This window comes from Ranitomeya variabilis, chromosome 4 (assembly GCF_051348905.1).
Source record: "Ranitomeya variabilis isolate aRanVar5 chromosome 4, aRanVar5.hap1, whole genome shotgun sequence".
Lineage (NCBI taxonomy): Eukaryota > Metazoa > Chordata > Amphibia > Anura > Dendrobatidae > Ranitomeya > Ranitomeya variabilis.
Genome location: NC_135235.1, coordinates 188,008,828 through 188,016,743, shown reverse-complemented (window position 1 = coordinate 188,016,743; position 7,916 = coordinate 188,008,828). Strand labels below are relative to the sequence as shown.

Below are 7,916 nucleotides of genomic sequence, written 5' to 3'. Positions count from 1 at the left end.
TTTGGGTTGTCATTATGATTTAAAAAGAGAAACCACAGTAGTTTGACAATAAATGGCTTCACCCAACCACTAACCATGAGTGAAGAAATAATTAATATTATCATTAATATTCTCTCAGAAAAGGCCTAGAATGCAAACATTCAGCCAGGGTATGTAAACTTTTGAGTACAACTGTAGCAGTGGTTTGTATAGTTGAAGTCATGCATCTGTTCTGGATTTGTGCTTTGCTTCCATCACCTATTATGTTGTGCTCTAAATCAGGCTTTGCAAATGGCATTATCCCATGTGAGCATCTACACAGGGCTATATAAGGCTCATCAAGACACACACCTCTGTCTTAGTAGATAGACCTCATTGCTTCTAAGATTCTGGGTTTATCTATACACCTTGAACTGCTGTGCTGCCTGTCTGCAATTTCCTGAATGACTTCTACCTGCCTGTGGTTTCTTGCATCCCAACTGCTTTTCAGCATTCTCCTGGACATTTCCTGTCCTCTGACAATTTTTAGCATCCCAACTGCCTGTCCACAGTATCCAGTATGTCTCCTGTCTGCCTGCAACTTCCAGCAAATGTGCAACCTGTCTCAGGTCTCCCAAACATCCCATGTTTGCCTCTGACATTCAGTAACTCTGCTACCTGTCTGTGGTCTTCAAGATGTGTCAAGATGTGTCATGTCCACATGTGGGTTTAATTGTCTGAGGTCTCCAGGACTAATCTGGTCCTCCTGCAGCTTCCAGTAACTCTGCTACTAATTTCCGTGTGCAACACCTACTGCAGCACCGAAACCCATGGCCCATGTGCTCACCTGGACCTTGGGCCTGGAGGATGTACCTCACCTAGTGAGCCTAACAGTTGACCATCAACCTGTTCAATGTCTCGGGAGTGGTGGTCAGACATGCACACTACTACTTCCTTAGAAGATAATGGAGAGCACGTTACTCAGGACTGGTGTTTGTCCCAGTGATCCTATGGGTAGGCGAAATATGACATTTATAGTAAAATTGCCTTTATATGTAGTACAATCGTTTCCTTTCTCTAACATCCAGTCACAGACCAGTGAATCAAACTGTGAAACCATAAGAGTCACCTAAAAGGTGCAAACGCTTTTTCACAACACTGTAGTCTCGTGACAGAAAAGCTTTCATCTCCTCTGTACTGACCTTTCCTAGTCTTTCACTAGGACTCCACCTTCTAGGCTAAGAAATAGGTTTGCAAACATGATGATGGGAAGCACTTTATTCCGGTAAATGATGTGATCAGAAGACTATTGGAGATGAGCATCTCAAGTTGCCATGGAAACCATGAGAGCTGAAGCAGAAGGAAAAAAAAAAGGCCTGGCTCCTGTAAATCCATCTAATACAGCAGAATTCACCGGAGTGAATGCATTTTGCAAGTGTGACCCATGCTGCCAGTCACCGCTGAGGAGACTGCAGCTACCGAGCCACTGGCTTCACCCTCTGCCTGGGTGCTCTGCCACTGACTAGTCTCCCGCCTTCCTATTGCCAGCCAGCATCCTCCATACTGTGCACTGCCTCCTGCAAGAGTCATGGACCAGTCTGCCTGAGCTCCATGCCCCTCATTGTGCCAGCACATGGGAATGTGTGTGCTGCCAGTCCTCCTCCTCTGTAGTCACCACATTCACCAGCCAACATACATGTATTGCTCGCACTCCTTCCAGCCAACATATATGTATTAGTCGCACTCCTTCCTCCTATCTCTCCTCCCCTCCCCCACCTGGATCCCAGCACTGTGTACATGCTCTCTGCCTCATTCTCTCTCTCCCTCCATCTCTCCCCTTTTCTCTCGTGTACTTTTTTTCACAGTGGTTTCTCCCAGTGACATAATAACAGGATGCTGAAGTCTTTCTCCTTTTCTGCAAAATATCCCCTCTTAAAATAAACGCCATTTCACAGAACCTTCCAGGGCATGAGGGAGAGAGGAGCTAAGACATCCAGGGATTTGTGAAGCATCTCCTGGTCCCCCTTATACACAGACATACATCCCCCATCAAAGCACACCTTATAACAAAGGTAAGAGACTCGTGTCAATGCCATGGTACCTACCGGACCCGGCTGGCAGCTCCATGGCGCCTTCTGTCTATATGTATACATGCATGCACACACATATATGTACATTTATATCATTTTATGGTGGTGTATATGCATTCTATGAATATATATATGTATATGCATTTATATGATCTCTGACATGCACATGAACGTTCTTGCTTTGTGTATGCTTTTTACGTATGCTTATTTATGCGTATGTTATCTATTTGTAAATATTTATATTTATTTTGAAAACAAACCTGTTTTAGAGCGTTACGTACATTTATTCTTCCCAATAACACTGAGATTCATTGTATTGCCTTCCTTTGATTAGAAATGGGCATATCCTTTTTGGAAAAATGCAACAGATACTTAGTTGCATGTCTAACAATTGGCTTTAGGTGGGATTTTAAGAGGATTTATTAAATGCTGGCAATTATAGAGCGAGGCTGTTTATGTACGGGGAAATGGCATATATGATGTATCTGCTTATATTAGAGGTAAGAAATAACAAATATGCTGTATATGATAATAAATATATGCTGTATATATATATATATATATATATATATATACATATATAACATATAGAACCTGCTGCTGTGTGAAGCTGACGGCTGCTCATGACTTAATCCTGTTTTGGAAATTAAGATTTTTTGGGGAAATTGGAAGTCATAGATATATTGGTAATCTATATAATGTATGGAAGAGGCAGTATTTCTAAGATTTATTATCTAAATTCACACACATACACACAAATGCATGTAGTGTATATATATATATATATATATATATATATATATATATATATATATATATATAATGTCTATAAAGTGTTGTGGAATTAATGGTGCTATACAGGTGAGTAAAATAAATATATATATATATATATATATATATATATATATATACATATATACATATTCCATATATATATTTATATATATTTATATTTATTTATATATATATATATATATATATATTTTATTCCTTCTAGAACAAGGCTCAGGAAGCGGCTTTGTTTTATTTCCGCTGCCCCTCTGCCTCCTCCCAATCAGTGGTTTTTGATATACTGACATGATCGTTGCCATGCAATAAAATGTACATGTGAAGCGAAAGTGCTCCATCCGTCCCTGAAGCATGCTCTGGGCAGGTGGCCACTGGTTTGCAGGAGAGGGGATTTAGGGATTTCACTTTCTCCAGAGACATTGAAGGGCTTTACTCTTGGTGAGCTGCGCTTTTGCTATGGTAGCTGCTGTGCATTATTAATAAGGCTCCTATAGAAACCTTAGTATATACATGTTGTATGCTTTTTTTATATATCTTTCTGTACATCACATTCTTTATTTACTTTTCTGATATTTAGATTTTAATGCAAATTGGCAAAAGTAATCCATTACTAAGTGGAAAATATGGCAAAATTAAGAATCGAGAAGATTAGGTTTAGATTCGATTTAGGTTTAGTTTAGGTTTAGATTAGAGCATGTAAGGGGATATGCTGCTGATTATTACAGTGTTTTAAGTATGTTTCTCACTTAATCAGATATCTATTGATAGATTATTAAAAATGTCGTTGATCCCTTACATTTGAGATCCTTTCATTCATCCGTCCCACTGTATCAGTGCTCAGGACCCCTGGGGTCCTGGCCTGAACTCAGCATTATTCCATATTTATCTATTTAATTGTCCTGTCTGCTATAGGGCAGATACAAATCAATCTTTTCGACCAAGCAATAAATGAATAGGCCTTTTAAAATCCCATAGGAATATTTAACGTGTGTTACCCATGCATTTTTCATGATAAACTGCAGCCCCCTACAGGATTTCAAGTGTTAATGAGGTTGCATTTCAAGATACCACATGCCTCATATGCGTATTATAGCATCTTTTCTGCATAGTTGCTCACTAGGGCCAACAAATATTATTTCCATGTCATTCTATGGGTTGTAGGAGAACTCTAAAGGTTTGAGTGTGTGATACAATAACCAATAACTCGCCTTTCTGCTTCCAGACTTTTGTATGTTTTACAATGTTTGGTTAAAATACAAATTAATATTATAAAGTATAATAGCGCAACAAAAGTATAGGAATAAATGAGCCCAAATAAACCGCGGAGTCTGGGGCTGCCTGTTAGATACGACTGGGCTGTGATCACCAGTTGCTGCCTACTTTAAGGAGAAAGGTGACATGCTGCCAATAGAAATTGGTCGTATTGGTCAGATTGTTTCTGCTTATCCCGATTCCAATCCTATTTTGATTCTTGTTTTTGGATTTATTGAAAAGACAGACCAGAACATCAGAATACTAGCTCATGTATCATTATTTCCATTGATTGTGCTAGAGGGATTTTTTTCTTTCCCCTTTATTTTACAGTGAAGCCTCCAGATGTAGGAGTGACATTAGGGGTTTCTTTATTTTTAAGGGCCCAAAAATTGAAAATAATTGTCTGCTTTGGGCAATGACAAGGGTCAATATCAGGTATTGGGAACAATAGTGAATAGCAACAATTTGCGAAGAATTCTCCAAGGGAAATGAAGAATGACATTTTTCTCTTTGAAATCAATGCGTTTTTCGTGTAATATTTGGAGGTACAGGTCCACTGGATTGCAGATTGTCAATATACAGGAGCTACTCCCAATCTGGCCAAAAGACAAGGGGCACAACTGAAGAGCCTTCTTATATTATCAGGTTTTATGTCCCTTCTTAGGAAATTTTGAGTTAAAAGAGGAGTCCCCGATCTTGACTTTTGACCAAAATCAGGAGTGATATCAAAGCATGTTTCATCATCTGGACGACTTGTCCTGTCCTTCATTACACAGATATTCCACTGATTTGAATGCCTGCTCTACAATGCCTAATTTCCCCTGCCTGCCCGGTTTTCCTCTAGATTACAGCTGATCACTGGAGGACCCAGTTGAAGGAAACTTTCCATTCAACTTGGACCTGCCCTGTTGTCATTTGATATAACATCTCAGGCTTGATTAAACCTTGTTCTTCATCTGAGGAAGACCATAAGAAATCCATGTCCTCACTATAACTGCTCGGCATGACATATCTCTTGTTCTGGAACATCAGCACACGTATTTGTAACGTATACTAGTGAGTGCTTCATACACATTGAAATAGTAATAAAAAATAACACAAAACATCTCTTTATTAGTTTATCACCTCTTATCTGGCTGGCAGAGCTTTGTATGCTTTAGAGTCAGGTAATTTAGCCTTAGCGGGGACTCGTCCTTGACAGAACTGGATCTAGTAACATTCTCTTTGGCTGTAGTTTTATAGACACAGAACAATAACTTGAGTAGTCGTATCATGAACATCACTCCAATTATCCGAGCACTCCTGAATAACTTGCTATTTCAAATGGTGTTCCTATCCCAATATGCAGTAGATGTAATCACATTAGCATATACCTCCAATTAAGAATGTAGTATAGTTCTTCAGAATTGCTATGCCGCTTACTTCATATGCAGGGCATTGCAGTAGCTTAGATATCCATGGTTATGACCACTAACAACTAAGTAACTGTCACTATAAGAGTGGTTATAACCATGGATACCTAAGCTACTGCCATGCACTAGACGAGGAAAGTGGCATAGCAAATCAGAAGAACTCTACTACATTTCTAATTGGAGGTATTTGCCCATATTATTATTACACCTACTGCATATTGGGATAGGATCTTGAAGATGGGGATACCCCTTTAATTTTTGCAACCAATTAAAGGGGCAGTACAGTGGCTCACTGGTTAGCACTGTTGTCTTGCAGCACTGGCATCCTGGGTTCAAATCCTACAAATGACAGCATCTGCAAGGAGTTTGTATGTTCTCCCCGTGTTTGAGTGGGTTTCCTCCGGGTTCCCCGGGTTTCACCCCCCACTGCACAGACATACTGATAGGGAACTTAGATTGTGAGCCCCAATGGGGACAGTAATGATAACGTATGGAAAGTGCTGTGGAATATCACGGTACTATAAAAGTGAGTAAAAGAAATATAAGGGATTATGTATCCAGGCTAACTGCTTAGGAAGCAGTTCTGTATTGCCTAAAATATCTAAGGAACCATCCACCCTCGCTGCTCTAGTTCAGATACTTTCCATATTCTTCGCGTGTCCCTGCCCCTGAGGATGTTCCCAACCTGGCCAATGCTGTGACCAGTACTTGGCTTCAGTGATCAGTCACTTCTCCGAGTCGGGGACATCATTGCTAGAGCAGGAATTGGAGGCCAGCTGGATTGGGAAGAGAAGAAACGAGACTTCTGGGTGATTGGTAAGATGAATGATGTATCTTTTGATTTCTTGAGCCATTTTCAAGCTGTTTTGAAAAATGATTTTGGCTACTTGGTTTACACCTTTAAAAATATTTAAAGAAGAACTGCAGTCAGAAGGATTTTCGAGCTTGTTTTTCCATTTTTTGCCTGAGCCCCACCACTGCCCAGGTGCATTAAGTCTATGGATATTGGCAAGTTAAAGCAACCCGCTTACAACTGAAACTGATCTCTACACTAGATCTTTACATTATACCAGATAAGTCATACAGATAGAACAGGTTCAATTTCCATTCTACTCTCTTTTTCCTGATCCCTTCCATTTATCACCTTAAGGATAGCTGGGAGGTGAATGTAGGCAAAGGGGCAGGATGTAATACTATTGCTGTAACGCAGACAAAGCAATAGTAAGGGTTTCCTCAACCGGCCAGTGATTTCACACATATATGCAGATTTTTGGGAAGGAAGAAGGGTAAAATGGCTGATCTCCATAAGCATACCGACTCCGAGACAAATTATTCATTTATTTCATTAATAGCAGAATTTTTAACATTCTTTTAATTGACGGCCTTTAGGACCCCAGTCTGAATGTTCTGAAACTGATTAAATCAATATTTCTTTTCTGAAATACCCTTAAAATAACTTTGCATTTTTGGTCTTCTATATAATTCAAGAGAAAGGAGCTGTTAATGAATATTTCATATTAATTTATAAGTAAAATGGGCAGTAATGATGTAAGTGGAGTCCTGCATCCACATAGGCACGGTTACCTTCTATTGTATTGCAGATTCCAGATAAAACAGCGAAGCTTCGAATATTTGTCTCGATAAAACATGTTGATGGCTCACTGGAAGTCATGATCAACGAAACAGGCCAAAATGTATGAGCATACTAAGGTCTGTGCCTGAAACTCTACTTCCGAAACCTTTCTATTTTTCTACCCACTTCACTTTAGGAGTCTGCTTTTGCATTCATTTGATTATTATGGAATACAAAGCTTTGCTAAAAATACCCAGCTGCTTTCTAGTTCCCTATTATTGAGGAACAATTTCAACATAAACTAATTGTTATCAAGGAAAAATAATGATCTTTCGAATGAAAATTGTGATTTCGTTAAACAGTCAGTTAAAGGACCAGTAACTCAAAGCTATAATAGCAAAAGGTTTGTAAAAAGAGTCTCCCCACCCAGTTACCTGGGTAAAAATGCACTAGAAAAGCGAAAAGAGAGAAACACGGGGACTTCCAGCGCAATAAATTTTGTTATGAGTTTAAATGCTCAGATAGGACTAACCCACCACAGAGCCAGACACCTCAGGAGGTTATAAAGGGAACAAGTAAAACACAAGGGGACAACACATGGTATGCGTCCAAGTCCATGAAGAACCAGCTGAAGCAGCCACTCATGGTCGCTAGTGATATGTGGCTAATCCATGAAAATTATCAACATAATGTCCAGAGAAACATACTGAGCCTTGGGCACTACTAGTTGATGAAGTGAAAATGGAATACAAAGTAGGTAACGTTAGAGTTATAAAATTTATGGAACATGTTTCAGGGCCAAACCGAAGCCTTAATAATAATAATAATTTTATTTATATA

The 7,916-nt window shown here is 39.3% G+C and overlaps 1 protein-coding gene across 1 annotated transcript in view; it reads left to right on the top strand.

Moving 5' to 3' along the window:
• Positions 1–1,363: 1,363 nt before the first annotated feature.
• The window catches only part of CACNG8 (calcium voltage-gated channel auxiliary subunit gamma 8), a 175,084-nt gene continuing 168,531 nt past the window's right edge, over positions 1,364–7,916 (top strand). The window contains exon 1 of the mRNA XM_077259480.1: positions 1,364–2,030. The gene's annotated coding sequence lies outside the window, so the exon portion shown is untranslated. The remainder of the gene's footprint in view (positions 2,031–7,916) is intronic.